The sequence below is a fragment of the Triticum urartu genome, chromosome 2A (assembly GCF_056163025.1).
Source record: "Triticum urartu cultivar PI428250 chromosome 2A, HENAU_Tu73, whole genome shotgun sequence".
NCBI classification, from domain to species: Eukaryota; Viridiplantae; Streptophyta; class Magnoliopsida; order Poales; family Poaceae; genus Triticum; species Triticum urartu.
In genome coordinates this window covers 755,010,266-755,028,254 of record NC_141874.1, presented here as the reverse complement: position 1 = coordinate 755,028,254, position 17,989 = coordinate 755,010,266, and the positions used below count along the sequence as shown (strand labels likewise).

General features: G+C 47.9%; 1 pseudogene; it reads left to right on the top strand.

The window, feature by feature from the left end:
- Positions 1-13,387: 13,387 nt before the first annotated feature.
- Positions 13,388-14,992, top strand: LOC125534862 (putative LRR receptor-like serine/threonine-protein kinase At3g47570; annotated as a pseudogene).
- The last annotated feature ends 2,997 nt before the right edge of the window (positions 14,993-17,989 follow it).

Genomic DNA, 17,989 nt, shown 5'->3' with positions numbered 1-17,989 from the left:
TCAATGCTTGCCTGTCCTCTCTCTCCCCATGTTCCTCATGGGCTTCTACCTCCTCTAGGGTGGTACACATGCTGGTTTTGATAAGCATCGTGGGGCGTTTTACTGGAATGCTGCTGATAATCGTCGCAAATATCGTTTTGTTAAATGGAAGCTAATGTGTAGACCCAAAAACCTGGGGGTGGGGGGATTAGTGATTATTAATACTTCCATCATGAATCAATGCTTGCTGATCAAATGGTGGTGTAAGATTATGAGTGTGGAGGACCAGCCCCTCTGGCTTTCTATTCTTAAGGCAAAATACTTCCCTACCTCGAGCCCGATGTTCGCTCACTCGCGTGCGTGCTCTCAGTTTTGGAAGCCCCTGGTCAAAGTTAGGTCAGTGTTCCAGTCCTTCGTCAAGTTTATCGTCGGGGATGGCTCCTCTATTAGGTTTTGGCTCGACTGGTGGTGTGGAGACTCACCCCTCTCGATGACTTTCCCAACTCTTTTCTCTTATTGCTCCGATCCGGATATTTCTATTGCGAAGCTGGCTGCCCAGGGGTGGAACCTGACCTTTCGTCGCTCCCTGTCGCATGTAGAGTTTGAAGACTGGCAACGCCTTACTGCCTTGTTCCCCTCGCTCTCGACGAACAGGGATTTGGTGATTTGGCCGCTCTCTGCCTCTGGTCGTTTTTCTGTTAAGTCGTTATATGCTAAGCTTGTTGGTGGCACTCCTACTAATCGTTTCACCCAGATTTGGAAGGCCCGGATGCCCCCTAAGATCAAGATTTTCTTATGGCAAGCCTTTAGAGGCAGGTTGCCTTCGGCTGATCAGATTCGCAAAAGGAACAGGCCAGGCTCCCAATTTTGTGCTTTGTGTGGTGCTTTGGAAGATACATAGCATATTTTTTTCCATTGTGTCTTGGCTAAGCTCGTTTGGAGCTGCATGAGAGAGTGGCTTCTGGTTTCTTGGGCCCCTGCCTCCTTTGCCGAGCTGCATGGCTTGGCTAATAACCTGTCTGACGTTTCCAGATCAATCTTTTGGGTTGGTTTGGGGGCTCTCTGCTGGTCCCTCTGGACGACTAGGAACAAGTTTACTATTGAGCATGTTTTTTCGGCTAAACCTGCAGATTGCTTATTTAAATCATGTGCCCTCTTGCAGCAGTGGAAATCATTGACTAAAGTCGACGACCAGGACGCACTTTCTATGCTAATCTCCAAAGTTCGGGCTTCGGCCACTCAACTATGCCGGCAAGATCAGGAGGCTTAACTTCTTTTGGGATCGCAAGACTAGTTGGTGTTGGGTCGTTTCTTCTCCGGCCTGCGTGCCGTATACTGGCGAGGGAGCCATGTACCTGACTATCTTATCTTTCGTTTGCCCTGCGGTTTGGGTCTGGTGACTGTGTGGATCGATCTATTGTGTGCTGCTACTTGCCTTATGGCATTATTTATAAAGTCGGGCGTCATGCCTTTTCTCTAAAAAAAGTTTCTTGTGACCAAGTGTGAAAACACAGCAGTCATGACTAAAACTTGCTCAGCCTTGCGTTTCAAGATTTGGAAATCATGTAGGAGTATGTATGTATGTATGTATGTATGTATGTATGTAGTCATTGTTTTGGTTGCTCTTCTCTAGTCAGCAGGTCAAGATGAGCATTAATGATTTCCACTAACTCATCAAGAGATTGTTTTGGTGTCAAGGTCTTCCACCAAATCACCAACAAGTCAAGGTCTTCCACCAAATCACCAACAAGTCAAGGTCTTTCCCCCGCAAAAAAAAAAAGTCAAGGTCTTCCATAATTGGGCCAGGGCATCATTAAATTTGGTCTGGAAGCTCTACTTAAGAAGATAATACTCTACGATTTCTTCTTGATCATAATAAGCTCTTACCTGACTAGCCAGCACTGTCAAGTCGCTCAGGGTTAGTTGTTATTATTTGTGAACGAATTATTTGTAGTTCCTTGTAAAACACATGTATGATTTGATTTCATATCATTGATAAACATGGCCTTGCCCTCAACTAACTCCAGCACTGCTTTGTTGCTTTTTCATTTCAGCTACATGGAATGGAACAAGCGTACTACTTAGGCCATGTGTCTTGTATGCTGACAATATCCTTGCCGTGTAAACGGTGGTTCAGTGAAAAGTTCAGGTGGGCTGTTTGCCCCCTGTAGGCCTTTGATTTCTTTTTGCCAACAGATCTATCAAACAATCTCTTGATTCTTACCCTTAAAAGAAACTTTGGATTAGGCCACTCATTCTGACCCGGAAACACCTGCATGGTCACCGCTTAGTCAATCCACTAATCCTGGTTTCCAAGCACTAAACAGCACTAACACCAACAGAGAGGCCACAGTTTACATCAACAGCTTTATGCATCGAGTCACGGTCTTGCTTTTCTGACCAACCATTTTCAGTCAGTGGCTAGGACTAAACTCATGACTTCTTTTATTTGAGATGTACCATGGAAGAGCTCTATAAGTAGCAGGCATATAACACTCCACAAATTCCATGCTCTTAAATAGTGCGAGCTGCTAACACTGTCCATGGCCATGGCATTTCCCCTCATGATACCGTGCTCGCTGTTCCTTCCCTTCCTAGCAACAATGAGGCTGACCTCGCCGCGCTGCTCGAATTCAAGGCTCAGCTGGAATGTCAGAGGGGGCGACTGAGGCGACTCGGGGGGCGCCCGCGGTGACCGCGGCGAGCCGGCCGCCGGTGCCCGTAGAACCTTCTACGAGGCAGGTCGGGGGGCGGTTCTGGGTCCTTGCGGCGTCGGACGACGAGGATGATGACGACGCGGATCTCGCCGGCGGATCGCCGGACGTCTACTCACCCACGCCCTCCGACAAGATCTGCGAGGCATTCAGCCCTGGATACTCGGAAGAGGAGGTGGCCATGTTGGTTGACGACGTTGTGTCGGGCGATGATTCGGCGCGTATTGGACTGCATCCAGATGAGAGGGTGGAGGTTGTTCGCCAGATTGTTCACCGGAGGACGGCGGCGACGGCGATCCGGCCATGGAAGGGGCCTCTACCTAAGGTATGCATCCAACCTCTAACTCTCTCAGATTTTATCCAGAAAGATGCATGGACTCGTGTTGTAAGCAAGAAGAACAAGAGGAAAGGGAGGCCGGAGGCGGCACCGCCGGCGCCGGAGATCAGCACGGTGGCTGTGATCCGGGCGGCTAGGGTTGCCCGTTTGAATTCAATCTTGGGCCGGGCGAGCGTTGTGGATGACCGGGCCGACTGTGAGCCCATGCGTGGGTATGAGGCCCAACATGGGGGAGCAGAGGAGGGGCTTGCTGGACCGGAATTGAATGGGTATGTGGCCCATGCAAATTTGATCGCGCATCCCGGGTGTCTCGTCTCATGCACGAGCCGCGATCGTCGTGATCGTTCTCGTTCTTGACAGCCGCCGCCTAGGGTTCCTTCGCGTGTTGTTGTTCCTGGTTTCCCTCGGTGTGGATTTGGCCGGGCTGTGCGAATCCCTCCTCCCACCATGGCTGGGCGGGGGACCACTCCGCCGGGACCGAAGGCTGCGGGAGCAGCCGGTTCTCTGCCGGCTGGCCGGGGGGTGGCGCCACCTCCGGTCTGCAGGCAGCCTGCTGCTGCAGTCGGCGCGGGACCGGGCCGGGCTGCCGTAGCTCCTCCTGGGCAGCGGCCGGCGGGGGCCGGAGAGTTAGCTCCGGGCGACCGTGGTGGCGTAGCCACGCCGGGTCAGCGTCCGCCCGTTGCTACTGTGCCCGTGCCAGCAGCGGCAGGTCGAGGTGCGGGTTCATTGGGACCTCGGCCGCCGACACCAGTGGCAACCGCCGGGGCACAACACAAGCAGGCGCAGGCTATGGTGATGCAAACTCGTGCTCCGCCGCCCCATGTCGCTACCAGGCCGGCTCAGATGCGTGCTGGACCAACAAATTCTGCTCCGCCGCAGCAAGTGCGCGATGGTGGCCCTGGTGCTCAAGCACAAGTCCAACGTGCTGCTGATGGACCTCCTCGGGGTCAATGGGGCGACGATGGCTATAATGCCTATGGCGAGGGGCATCATCGGGGCTCCTCGTCCTCGGGCGGCGGCCGTGGCTACGCATGGCAGAGCGATGGAACAGCTGAGCGACCGTTTCTCGGGCCCCCTGGTGGCTTCGTCGAGGGGGCAGCTGGCCCTGATCATCGGCACAGAGGTGGTTACCGAGGTCGTCGTGGGGGTCGCGGCGGGAGACATAACCACCGTCAGCACCCTCCGCCGGTCGTTGCGGAACCCATGGCATCCATGGAGTTGACTACTTCCGGGCAGGTGCAGGAGCTGTCCGGAGAGGCCATGGAGGTGGTGACGGCGCTGGCTGCTGCTGAGGTCTTGGTGACTGAGCCGGTGTCCGGTGTTTCAGGCGTCGTGGACATGGCTGATGGTGAGAGACTGTCTAAGTGGGCTCGGAAAAAGGAGAAGATGTTGTGTTATCGCTGTGGTGAGCGGGGCCACTTCATTGCTGAATGTGTGACCGAGTTATGTGACACTTGCCTCAAGCCAGCACACGACACAGGTGAATGCCCGATATTGCAAGATCAGATGCCAACCATTAATATTTTTGGAGCGTGATGTGCTGAGCTGATGTTCTTTGAGTCCCTGTGTGCGAGGGAGGTCCCAGAGGAGGCCGAGAGTACGAGTACGGGGGTGGTCAAAGTCACGAAGGGCGATGTATCTGAGGCTCAGATTTTGCAGCGGCTTAGGGAGTTGGCCCCAGGTGATTTTCAGTGGGAGCTGATTCGTCTTGAGGACAACAGTTATCAGGTTGACTTCCCGACCACTGAGGATTTGAAGTGTCTCCTCAGCTTTGGGCTTTGCAAAGTTCCTGGCACAGAGTGCATTCTTGAGTTCCACGAATGGAAGAAGGTCGAGCCACAGGGTAAGCCTCTCACTCAGGTCTGGTTGCGATTCTCGGGAGCTCCGTCTAAGTTGATTCGGGATGCTCGGGTCGCTGCAAGCTTTGGAATTCTGGTTGGCAGAACTGAGAAAGTGGATATGGCCTTTACCCGCGCTAACGGGGTGGCCAGGGTACTAGTGAGCATGCTGGATATTGAGTTTGTTCCTGATGTGGTTAAGTGGACTCATAAGGGCCTCATGTATAGCCTTGATATAGAGTTTGAGGATTCTGAGTTCTTTGCTGAGGCTCCGACAGGGATGGATGTGGACAGGCATGATAAGAACGATGGTTCAGGTAACTCGGAGGAGCGAGCGGGGGATGCTGGGCATGAGTTGCCCAAAGGCCCGGTTTCAGGCGCTCAGACGTCCGGGAATGGAGTTGCACCCACTACGTCCGTGCCGATGAGTACCCTGAGATTTGGTTCCTTTCAGCCATCTTCCGCGCCTCCCCGGCTGTGGAGTGACAGGGTTGAATCTGATGACGTGTCTGAGTGCACGCTACCTCTACTGGTCTTTGCCGAGGTTGTGGGATCTCTGGAGGGGAGGGACGGTCTTCAGGTGTCCTCCAGCTCTCCCTCTTCTACTGCTGGTTCGACGCTCGGGAGGATCTCCTCGGGACTGCCAGCTCTGCTGATGGGGCAGTCGCACGGTGACAGGGTGGCTGTGAGCGGGGGACCCGGGCAGGCGGCCTCGGGTCCTTCCCCTCCTGCGGTGGTCAAGGTGGCCGAACCTGCGGCGACGGGTGACCACCTAGGGCCGGCTGGATTGGTCTCTCGGCCCGAGGCGAGGCTGGCTCTCGGGGCGGGAAGGGTGCGGGGCCAGGAGACCCCCACCCTCTCTCCTCTTCACGGGCATCCGGGTGGGGAGCTTGGGCAGGCGGCCCGGCCCCCGCTTATGTCGCGTTCGCCGGCGCCTGACTGCAGATCTCCATCTTACCTTACCGGGCCGTGCGTTGGGGGTGGGGCAGGAGGCCTCGCCCCAAATGGGGTGACCCGGGAGGAGGTCATCGCCTTTGGCGGGATTCCAGATCCTGTTTCTGAGGGCAGACGGATGAGCTATCGCCTTCAGGACCAGGCGGACGTTGATGATATGCAGCTGAGGTGCGCCATGCGGGCGGCCAAGCTTCGTGACGTTGAGGTCACTACGGGTATGTCAATCAACACTTCCAATTCGATTTTGTATTTTTTTAATGATGAGATAATGCATAATGCCAACGAGTTAGGAGTTTCACTAGGTAGTAATGATAGTGAGATTTCTAAATCTGTTAATGACATTTTGGACCTAGAAGCGGAACGCGCCTCAGAGTTAATTCGTCAATTAGCAGCGGTTAAACCTATGAACGATTCTGATATTGACGCCTTGTGAGCCCGGGTGCTTGAGACGTTTTGTGCGGATCTTGCCCCATCTAATGCCGAGACTGAGGACGTTGATAGTTATTTACCTCTGGAGGAGAGTGCCACGATAGAGGGTCAGGAGGTCGGTTCTGAGGATCCCGGTTGTGAGGACCGGGGAGAGGACCAGAACAAGCCTAAGCAAAAGTGGAGGCGTAAGATATATCCTGCATCCACGGTGCGTAGAAGCTCTAGGGTATGAACAAACAAAAAATTCCATGATGAACTATGAGAGGCATCTTTTGGAATAGCAGAGGTCTAGCGGACTTGGGTAAAAGAAGGTTTCTAGCTGATGCTTCAATTGAATATAAACTTGATTTTATTGCCCTTTCCGAGACTGGAAGGGACAATTTCTCTCCTCAGTTTTTGAGGACTCTATCGGGTGGTGTCGATTTTGATTGGCACTGCCTTCCCCCAAGAGGAAGATCTGGGGGGATCTTACTAGGGGTGAGATGCGATACGTTGGAAGTCCGTAGTGTGGTCATGGGTGACTTTGCGGTCAAATTTAGGGTCAGATCAAAAGCAGATGGTTTTAATTTGGCACTGGTTGCGGTGTATGGGGTCGCACAGCCGGAATTCAAATCAGACTTTTTTGGCAGATCTCGTCCGTATTTGTGGGTCTAAACAGATACCAATCCTGGTTGGGGGCGATTTTAACATCATTAGAAGGAGAGAAGAAAATAACAATGATAATTTCAATGCCAGGTGGTCGTTTATGTTCAATACCATCATTGAAAGCTTGGATCTTAGAGAGATAGAGCTTTCAGGGAGAAAATTTACTTGGGCTAATACCTTGCAAAATCTGATGTATGAGATGCTAGATCGAGTACTAGCGAGCGTCGACTGGGAACAGAAATTCCCATTGGTTACAGTCCAAGCCTTATCCCGAGGGATCTCTGACCACCCCCCTTCTAGTTGACTCCGGGGAGGCAACGCATGTGGGTAATAAAAATACCTTCTCTTTCGAACTTGCATGGTTTGAAAGAGAAGGTTTCCTGGATCTGATAGCCAGGGAATGGGCGATAGATGCAGGAGGCAGATCGTCTTTGGAGAGATGGCAGAATAAGATTAGAAACTTGAGAAGTTTCTTGCGAGGGTGGGCTAAGCATTTCAGCAGGATCTATAAGGTTGAAAAGAAAAGGCTCCTTACACTTATACATTCCCTAGATGTAAAGGCCGAGTCCACAATTCTGCAATCCTCGAAGCTTCATGCCAAAATAGACGCGGAGATGCGATTGAAAGAGTTGTTGCGGGAAGAGGAGTTGAAGTGGGCTTGGCGAGCTAAGGTTCGCAAAGTCGTCCAAGGGGGCGCTAATACTCAATTCTTCCATATGATCGCTAATGGCAAGCATAGAAAGAAGAAAATCTTTCAGCTTGAGCAAGATGAAGGGACAATCGTTGGACAGGACAATTTAAAACAATACATAACAAGTTTTTACAAACAGCTGTTTGGGCCTCCAACGGATAATTTTGTGTCCTTGGATGAGTCGAGGATTGAGGATGTACCTCAGCTGGCTGCTGATGAGAATGAGGTATTAACTGCATCATTCTCGAAGAAAGAGGTGTTTGATGCGATTTCGCAGATGAAGAATAATAAAGCTCCGGGGCCGGATGGATTTTCGGCGGAGTTTCATAAGAAATGCTGGCACATTATTAAAGGAGATTTGTTACCGATGATTCATGATCTATGCTCAGGACAACTTCAGTTGTTTCATTTAAATTTTGGAACAATAACCTTGCTCCCGAAGAAGACAGAGGCTGTGAGGATTGAGCAGTTTAGGCCTATCTGTCTTCTTAACGTTAGTTTCAAAAAATTTACTAAGGTTGGGACTAATAGACTCACACAGATTGCGCAATCTGTGGTGCAGCCAACCCAAACTGCTTTCATGCCGGACAGAAACATCCTAGAAGTGGTTGTGGTCCTTCATGAAACGCTCCATGAACTCCTCACGAAAAAGCTAGACGGGGTTGTTTTCAAAGTGGATTTCGAAAAAGCGTATGATAAGGTTAAATGGCCCTTCCTGCAGCAGGCTTTGCGTATGAAAGGATTCGACCAGGCTTGGAGAAACCAAGTTGAGTCCTTTACGCAAAAAGGGAGTATTGGAATCAAAGTGAATGACGATATAGGTCATTATTTCCAGACACACAAGGGCCTCAGACAGGGAGATCCGATGTCACCTATTTTATTCAACATTGTTGTTGACATGTTGACCATTCTAATAGGTAGGGCAAAGGATGCTGGTCAAGTAGGTAGCCTGGTACCTCATCTAGTTGATGGAGGGGTGTCTATCCTACAGTACGCTGATGATACTATCATCTTTGTGGAGCATGACTTGGCAAAAGAGAGAAACATGAAGCTGGTGTTATGTTTATTCGAACAATTGACTGGGTTAAAAATAAACTTTAATAAGAGCGAATTGTTCTGCTTTGGAAGAGATAAAGAGGAACAAGAGGCGTACAAGCAATTGTTCGGGTGTGAACTTGGAAGTTTACCGTTTACATATTTGGGTATACCAATTCACCACCGTAAGCTAACAAATAGAGAATGGAAGTGTATTGAGGATCGATTCGAAAAGAAACTGAGTTGCTGGAAGGGCAAGCTGATGTCGTACAGTGGCCGTTTAATTCTAATTAATTCGGTTATCACGAGCATGCCTATGTTTCTTTTGTCGTTTTTCGAGATTCTAGTTGCAGTTAGGAAAAGACTGGATTTCTATTGATCCCGTTTCTTCTGGCAGAGTGATGACCTGAAAAGGAAGTATAGACTCACTAAATGGGATATTATTTGTCGACCGAAAGACCAAGGGGGTCTAGGGATCGAAAATCTTGACGTCAAAAACAAATGTCTTCTCAGCAAATGGCTGTATACGTTATCTGTTGAGTCGGACGCCACGTGGGCACATATTCTGCGTAATAAGTACCTACATTCAAAAACTTTGTCACAGGTGACAGTGAGACCGATAGACTCACCTTTTTGGAAAGGGCTGATAAGAGTCAAAACAGCATTTTTCAACAGAACAAAGTCTATAGTCGGAAACGGTACTTCCACGAGATTTTGGGAGGACACATGGCTAGGAGAAAACCCTCTTGCGCTTCAGTATCCTTCCTTTTATAGCATTGTGCAACGAAAAGACGCTTTCTTTGCTAACGTGCTTCAGTCCACTCCCCTCAACATCCAATTTAGGAGAATACTGGCTGGTCCCCATTGGGAAGCCTGGCTCCATCTAGTGAGAAGATTGATGGATGTGTAGCTTTCTCAACAGCCAGACGTGTTGCGATGGAAGTTAGCCAGGAACGGAGAACGGAGAGTTCACAGTTAAATCTATGTACTTAGATATGATTAACTCTAGCTCTATTCCCACTACCAAGCACGTTCGGAGTGTCAAGGTACCTTTGAGAGTTAAAGTGTTCATGTGGTTCGTACACAAACAAGTCATTTTAACTAAGGACAATTTGACAAAGCGCAATTGGACTGGTTCCACGAGATGTAGTTTTTGTGATAGTAATGAGACCATCAAACACCTCTTTCTTGACTGTCCGATGGCTAAGGTTCTATGGCGGACTGTTCATATTGCGTTTAATATTACTCCTCCGAATAACATCAACACGTTATTTGGGACGTGGCTGGACGGGGTAGAGTCCCAAACAGCGAAACACATTCATGTTGGAGTGTGTGCTTTACTTTCGGCAGTCTGGAACTGCAGAAATGATTTGGTTTTTAACAGAACAACAAATACTCATTTTTTGCAGGTTATATTCCGGGCCACTACTTTGACCCGTATGTGGTCGCTACTCACTCAGACGGAGGCCAGGGAGCATTTGGTTACTGGATCCACTCGATGGGAGATGGTAGCTCGGGCTATATTCAGCCGGTTTGGATGGCGGTCATGTAATAGGATAGGCAATTAGTTTTCCTATCTTTCATTTTTGCCCACCGGCTGTGTCTTTTACCCTTGGCTCTTCGTGAGCTTTTTTGGTGGTTCGCTTGTTTAAGACCATGTGACTTGGGACGAACTTATTTGCTTTCTAATAAAGGTGGCCATATGCATCTTTCTGATGCAGAGGCCGGGGCTAAGCCCCTTTTCAAAAAAAAAGGTTCGATTCCAAGTGCGCTTAGTAATCTTACTATGCTCAATATACTTGACCTTTCATCTTGCAGCCTAAGTGGAAAGATTCCTCACAAATTAGGACAAATGAGTCAACTCATGCATTTAGATCTTTCACATAATCAACTAGCAGGGTCATTTCCAGATTTTTTTGGTAACCTATCCAAATTGTCTACACTAAAACTAGCATCGAACCAGTTAACTAGACCATGTGGAAAATATGAAATCCTAGAATTATATGTTGTATTGATCTGACCCTCATAGGGGTATATATAGAGTACAACGTAGAAGAGGCTTGGAGTACAAGGCAAGATATTGTGTATTTAAACTAAGTCTATCTCTTTCTCCTTATCTCTAGCTAATCACGTTTATACTTCTAACATCCCCCCTCAGTCGTAGCGGGAGTGAAGCGGACGATTACGACTGAATTTAAACTCTTGTGCTTTCTCGTGTTCTCCGCTGCTCCATCATCAACCGCGTCTCTGATGGGTTGGCACCTAGGGCGGTGACTGCGTCCCTTCCGGTGCCTTCCTTGTCTCTTCTCTCTTCCCTCCCACAGTCACAGCGGGAGTGGCGTGAACGCTGGTAACGACGTGGACGCTGTTGACTGGAGTTGTCGCCGATATGTTGCTGTATACCAAGCCATTAATGTCGATGTTGAGGTAACTGATCATGATGTTGTAACCGTGGTCGAGGTAGTCGTGGTCGATGATGTAGACGTCATGGATGATGAAGTTGCACAAAGCTGGAGGCGCAAAAAAAAGCGCTATGACGGAGCTGCAGACGTGGACGATGCACCTTGCGGATGTCAGAAGGTGTCGTCGGTGATGAGTCCGCCGGTTTTGCCAAGACCAGAGGAAGCCCATCGAGCACACATCAGTTTTTGCCAGAACCGTGTGACTGTGTAGGGTCGTCACTGTAGTGACGCCGTGTTGATGCAGTCGTGCCGTCGTGGATGACGCGGTCGATGTCATCGTTGTGACGCGGCCATCGCCGTCGTCATGGTCGCGTCTTGCAGAAAGTCTGTCAGAGGACGCTAGGTGTCCATGTTGTGGACAAGGCAGTGGCGGTGTGTTGACGAAGATGTTAATGAAGACCGCGTTGATGTAGACCTTGGCGATGAAGTGTCGACGATGATGTTGCAGCGACATGTCGACGATGATGCGTGGTCCGAAGATGTCCCAAACCGGCTCGACGATTTGTGTAACGTGATGCAGTCGTACAGCTTGAGTCGCGGCATGTGGTTTGTGGAGATCGCTCGGTGTAGGGGGTGATTGAGTCGGCTTGGTAGAGATGGCGTCCGTGCGCGTGCCTCGAAGTCGAGGCAGACTCGCGGGCCCTCCCGTTGACCCAGGCTGCGAACCGGCTCGATGCATGTAGACGTGCAGCTGGGTGTTGTGGTCGTCGGCCGCGTCGATGATGGAGCAACGCAGAAGTACTCCACCGCTGGCTGTGTGCATGGACATATCCACCCTGATGCTCCATGTATACACGCATGCATGTACGATGGGGCAGATTGCGCTTGCGCGGGTCGATGAATTCGATCGCGCTCGGTGGAGCCGTGGAGGCTGGAGTCCCGGCGGGTTTGATGTAGGCAGCTCCGGCGCGTCGTTGCTGAGGGCTGGAGTCGAGAAGGCGTCGTACGTGTCGCTGAAGCTCTCGGACGTGCCTCTGGAGTTGCTGCAAATTTCCAGATCGAGTGGGAATTCGGTTGTTCGGCCTTATCAGTGACCGCGCATGTGCGTTCATGCCCGTGTCCTTGCATGCGCCGCTCGGAGTAGATCGATCTGCTGCATGTCGCTCGGTGTGCGCCACCTCCAGCCCGTGGCGCGGAGCAGCTGCACGTGGTACCGACCGTGCCGTGCGGTCGCGTGTATATTGTACCAGGAGATCGACCTCCTGATGTCGAGGCCTCCGTGCGCGCGCGTGGATCAGATGTGGATGATGCGCTATAGATGTATGCACGGAGATCACCGGGGATGCTGAATTTTCTCACCGGAGTGGATCTGATCGTGGGGTTTATTTGTGACTAAGAAGAAGAAGAAATTGATATAAGGAAAGGAATTTCAAGATTGATCTAATCTAAGGAATTGATCTAAACTATCGATCGGGTGCCATGCCTCCAGGGAGAGAATATTAATCTCCCCGGGGGCGGCGCGCTGTGGATGTGATAGAAGAACCTAGGACCGGCGTCGTGAGACTAACCGCTCTAATACATGTGGAAAATATGAAATCCTAGAATTATATATTGTATTGATCTGACCCTCATAGGGGTATATATAGAGTATAACGTAGAAGAGGCTTGGAGTACAAGGCAAGATATTGTGTATTTAAACTAAGTCTATCTCTTTCTCCTTATCTCTAGCTAATCACGTTTATACTTCTAACAGACCAATCCCAAAAACTATTGGGAACCTCAAAGCCCTTGAGATGCTCGCTTTCGGAAGCAATCCTCTTGAGGGAACACTTGATTTCTTGGACACTTTATCCAACTGCATAGAACTCCGAACACTAGAAATAGAGAACTGTTCTTTCACCGGGGTCATTCCCGATCACGTTGGAAACCTCTCTAGATACTTGACATACTTTGATGCAGACAGAAACCATTTAACTGGTGGCTTTCCAGCATCAATCACAAATCTAAGTGATCTGACAGTAATAAGCCTGTATTACAACCAACTAACAGGCATAATCCCTAAATCCATTGCACTATTGCAGAATCTCGAGGTACTTGACCTAACTGCGAATACCCTGTCTGGCCCAATCCCATCTCAAATTGGTAATCTGACAAGATTGCACATATTATCTCTCCAAGAAAATAATTTTTCTGGTGCCATACCAAATGGTGTTGGTAACTTAAGTATGCTAGAAATCATTTCTCTAGCATATAACGAGTTGTCTTCGACCATACCTGAAAGTTTATTCCACCTCAGTAACCTTCGCCAATTATTTCTATCTAACAACTCCTTCACCGGTGGGTTGTACTCTAATCTTGGTTCCATGGAAGCAATAGACACAGTAGATATATCTGCCAACAGCTTGGTTGGTAGCCTACCAACTTCATTTGGACATCATGGACTGTTAAGGTACCTTGATCTATCACACAACCAGCTGCAGGGTTCAATCCCGGACTCTTTCAAAACCTTAATCAGCCTAGGGGCATTGGACCTATCTTTGAACAACCTTTCAGGTACCATCCCAAAGTATTTTGCCAACTTTACTTCTCTGACTAGCTTGAACCTCTCATTCAACAAATTCCAAGATGAGATACCAGATGGAGGTATTTTTTCAAACATCAGTGCGGAATCCTTGATGGGAAATGCTGGATTGTGTGGCGCCCCACGTCTTGGATTTTTGCCCTGCCTTGGTCACTCTCACCCAAGCAACAGACACTTGCTAAGATTTCTGCTCCCAACTGTCATAATAGCAGTTGGAGTGATAGCAAGTTTCTCATGCCTAATGTTCAAAAAGAAAAATAAGCAGCAGCCAATTGTGACGACTTCTACTACCATGGCTGATCCAATCAGCCATAGGCTAGTATCCTACCATGAGATTGCTCGTGCCACTGAAAATTTCAACATGGACAACCTACTTGGAGTTGGAAGTTTTGGCAAAGTTTTCAAGGGAAAACTAGACGATGTTTTGGTTGTCGCGATAAAAGTGCTCAACATGCAATTCGAGCAGACCGTGAGAAGCTTTGATGCTGAATGTCAAGTGTTGCGGATGGCTCGGCATCGCAACTTGATACAGATACTGAATACCTGTTCCAACTTGGATTTCAGAGCTCTGCTACTCCAGTACATGCCCAATGGTAGCTTGGAGGCACATTTGCACTCTGGAAATAGTGAACCACTAGGATTCATCAAGAGACTGGACGCTTGGCGTGTCAGAGGCAATGGAGTATCTGCACCATCATCACGGTCAAGTTGTGCTACACTGTGACCTGAAGCCTTGCAATGTGTTGTTCGATGAAGACATGACGGTGCATGTCGCTGACTTTGGCATTGCGAAGTTACTTCTTGGTGATGACAACTCCATGATCTCAGCGAGTATGCCAGGGACAATCGGTTACATGGCCCCAGGTAGGCACATGCCACGACCATGCTCTTACAATTTATTTGGCAGGACATCAGCTATTACTTTGGTTAGCTAAACGTATTGATTTTTTTTCTTGAGAAGAGCTTGCATATATGGGGAAGGCATCACGGAAGAGCGACGTGTTCAGCTTCGGGATCATCCTGCTCGAAGTCTTCACCGGGAAGAGGCCCACAGACCCCATGTTCGTCGGCGATTCTAGCCTCAGACAATGTGTTTCCCGAGCATTTCCAGAAAGACTTGTCGATGTTGTTGATGATAAGCTGTTACAGGGTGAAGAGATAAGCAGTCATGGCTTTCATCACCAGACTAATGCTCCTCCATCAGAATTGCCCTTCCACTTCCTCCAACACTAGCTTTCTCGTGTCGACATTCAAGCTAGGTCTAGAGTGCTCGACCGACTCTCCGGACCAGAGGGTGAGCATGAGCGACGTGGTCGGAAGGCTGAAGAACATCAAGAAGGATTGCTCTGTTTCTATTGCAGCGAATCAAGGGGCTCAGCCGTATTAGTGCCTAGTGATATTGCTTAGGGGCTCAGGAGGAGATGGAGTGCTGTTTGGTACTCACTCTGCGGCAGTTTGTATGACCATGTTTATGTTCAAGTGGCTGTTACCAGGGCTTCCTTCAGAGGTAAAAACCAGTGGGTAGATGCTGAGATCACTCGTACCGTTTCATGGTTTGCTCTGATGTAATTTAATAAATACTCTGGAGATTTACCATGTATCAATTGATGTTCACCTGTATTGTACCAGAACTTGTCACAGATATGTATGTATTCAAGGTGCATGCCATCGAAGGAGATTGGTATAATTTTTTTGGTATTGAATTACAAGCACCCTGGATATTTATCATGAATGTTCTAGAGTGTTGTACTGGATCTGGTCACAGATATGTATGTATTCATGGTGAGGCCATCCACTGAGGTTGTAATATATGATACCCCCTCCGTTCACAGTTATAAGATGTTCTATCTTTTTCCGGAATCTAGCGTATATAGACGCGTTTTAGTGTATTCATTCATTTCAGTTCGTATATAGTCCATACTAAAATATCAAAATATCTTATACTCCCTCCGTCCCAAAATGTAAGACGTTTTCTCACACTAGTGTAGTGTCAGAAAACGTCTTACATTATGGGACGGAGGGAGTAGTTGTGAGTGGACGGAGTATGATGTATAACTTCTTGCAAAGTACTCCCTCCGTCCTAAATATAAGTCTTTGTAGAGATTTCACTATTGACCACATATGGATGTATATATACATAGTTTAGAGTGTAGATTCACTTATTTTGCTCCGTATGTAGTCCATAGTGAAACATAGTGAAATATCTCCAAAGACTTATATTTAGGAACGGATGGAGTAGTTGCTGGTATGGTCTCTACAGTACAGTGGCATGCGTGCGTACAGTTGGCTGCCGATAAATATTTTATATTGCAGAGATTGGTGTTTTATAAGAAACCTTTAATACTTGTGCGTATGATATTTTTCATAGTGGTCGAGAATTTGATTTATACTCTGGTGAATTTGTTTTATAATGATGTTCAAGTGTCTTCAACTGTATCTACTATCTAGCCATAGATATGTGTGTATTCAAGGTGCATGCCATAGACTGATTTCGGTATTGATGCTGTTTTGTAAATTATTAAGGTGTTGCCTATTCTTCTCCTCGACAGCTTCAAATTCCTGAACCACACCTGCTGTGTCAGCTAGATCACCATGCAGAAACCTGACAGCCATCTTTATCTTCAATTTCTTTTTCCAAAAATTCTTGCTGGGTGTTACTATCTCCGTTCCTAAATATTTGTCTTTCGCAATTAGGAACGGAGGGAGTAATTTTCTTGTCAGATGTTCTATAAAATCAACCCTATTTGCCAAAGGACTCGGCGATATCGTCCAGGAAATTTCGTATTGACAGACATAAGACCTAGATATGCATCACGAATACCAAATTGATCCAATGAAATGCCACAGGAAACAACGACCACAGCACCTTCTGTTCGTGTTGCAGTTTGTTCCCTTAATTCTTGCTGCCTAACAAGCTTTCAAACAATTTTTAATAAGTACTCCCTCTGTAAAGAAATATAAGAGCGTTAGATCACTAAAGTAGTGATCTAAAGGTTCTTACATTTCTTTACGGAGGGAGTAATAAAACTACAGGTGCAACAGCCCAGGCACACTAAGATGAACTTAAGTTTTCAACAATTTTTGCGGTTAGCAAAATTACATACACTAAACAGAGTAATTAATCGACACTCACGGGGACAGGGTGGTACATCCATCAACAGCCCAAAGTTCCCCATAGCCTCATGAAAAAGAATGGTCCATCCATCAACAGCCTAAAGTTGCTGACAACCTCTTGAAACTGAATCCTGCGTAAATGGGGGGGGGGGGGGGGGGGGTGGTTCAGTTCACTACCATGCACTTTATAACTATTTTGATTAACATATGATGATATACAAAATGAAGCCAAATCAAAGTTAGATTAGCAACTGATATTTTAGGAACAGTCAAGGCCACACATGTTTGCTCATCTCATCAGAGTTTGACGTTTCACAAGAAACAATCGGCTAGACACTTTGATTCGCATGCAAGTTAATTAGCTGGCACACCTCACAGCATACTATCAAACAAAAGATATTTCATCGTGTTTTGTAACCCCATTATATGAAGTCTTCCTATACAACTAAACTGTGCTAAACCCAGGAAGAGAGTCACAAGTTAACTTACATATTCTCAGCAGTAGAACAATCCTAGATTCGCCATGTCAGTCCTTTGGATGATAATTGCTACGACAAATGTACTCAAGAACTTCAAAACATTGCAAACTCTACCATCCATCTCTTCGAAATTGACTCTGATAATCTTCAGGTATCCTGAAATAGCAGCTGGTTTCTCCATCAAACTATGGTTTTCTTCTATCACTAGTAGAAAAAGGGCCCATTGTCCCGGCTCGTAAGGGTCATTTGTCCCGGTTTTCGAACCAGGACTAAAGGATCGTTACTAATGCTCTAGACATTTAGTCCCGGTTCTTACATAAACCGGGACAGACTGGCCTCCACGTGGCCGGTGCGGCGAGCCCAGGCAGGAGGCCCTTTGGTCCCGGTTGGTGCCACCAACCAGGACCAATAGGCATCCACGCGTCAGCATTTCAGGGGCTGGGTTTTTTGTTTTTTTTGAAGGGGGGGGGGTTAGGGGTTTTTGGGGGGTTAATTTAGGTGTTTCATATATTGTGTTAGCTAGCTAGTTAATAGAGAGAAGTGTTCTCTCTTATCTCCGTGCTTGGTCGACACTACGGACTAGACACGCTAGCTAGTAAGCAAATGAAGGAAACAGAAGATCGTCATGAACATATGCATATAGAGAGAAGTGATATCGACCACCTCTTCTTCACTAAAAGATTGGTCGAACAACAAGTTCTACATATATAAAATATAATTATCTCTTACAATATAATTAATCTCTCCTAATTCCATATGAACTCAGAGTCCACATGGTATTCTCCGTCTTT